Here is an 823-nt window from a genome sequence, read left to right as displayed (position 1 = left end):
CACTCACTTTCTATTTCTACAATATTTTTAGAGGAAATATTTTTAACCACACCTGGGTTCTATTACTATCCTAGTAATTGCTATTCAGAAAATTTGGTCTTACAGGCAGGTGGTTTCCTAATCAAATTTTACCCATTTTTTATTTCTCAATATGATAAGCTGTAATGTAGTCTACTGGAAAATAAGAGAAGCTTCATTCTTCACTGCTGTATCTGAAGCATCTAGAACAATGCTTAACTCAGTACAGGTGCGTAATATTTCTGAAGGAATACTAATCCTGCTGCTGAGAAAAATTTGGTAAATCCATTGGTTCTTTGGAGACTCAGTACAGATGATCCCTCAAGTTCCATTCAATGCTAACCTTTTATGACTTCTCTTATTTTGGCGCTAAATGTTCTAGAAAATAGTGGATGAGAATATTGTATTGTTTAGAAAAATATCAGTTGGTGGACATTACAAATAGATGGCTCAAAAGACGTTAGTATTTGTTACAAATCGCTCGCGCGCGCGCACGGTATCATACATGACAAAGTTCAAAAGCCTTTTTTATGATTATGATAAATTATGAAGTATTTTGAACATGTGATCTCAAAAGGTGGTTTAAATATGTCGTAATCGTCATTGTATCGCCAGTACCTGGAACCATGACTGGTTCATAGTAAGTATTCACAAAACACCGGTTAAATCAATTGCGTAGTGTTAACATTCCTTCTGAACTCTAGAAGCAGCTGGGTCTTTATCCACCCCTAGAAAGCGATGGAGCAGGAACCAGAAATCCCTTAAAAGGTCAGGACCAGTAACAAGGCAGAGCTAAACTCCGGGG

The sequence above is a fragment of the Lipotes vexillifer genome, unplaced genomic scaffold (genome assembly GCF_000442215.2).
Source record: "Lipotes vexillifer unplaced genomic scaffold, Lipotes_vexillifer_v1.1 scaffold117, whole genome shotgun sequence".
Classification (NCBI taxonomy): domain Eukaryota; kingdom Metazoa; phylum Chordata; class Mammalia; order Artiodactyla; family Lipotidae; genus Lipotes; species Lipotes vexillifer.
This window is presented reverse-complemented; position numbering follows the sequence as displayed.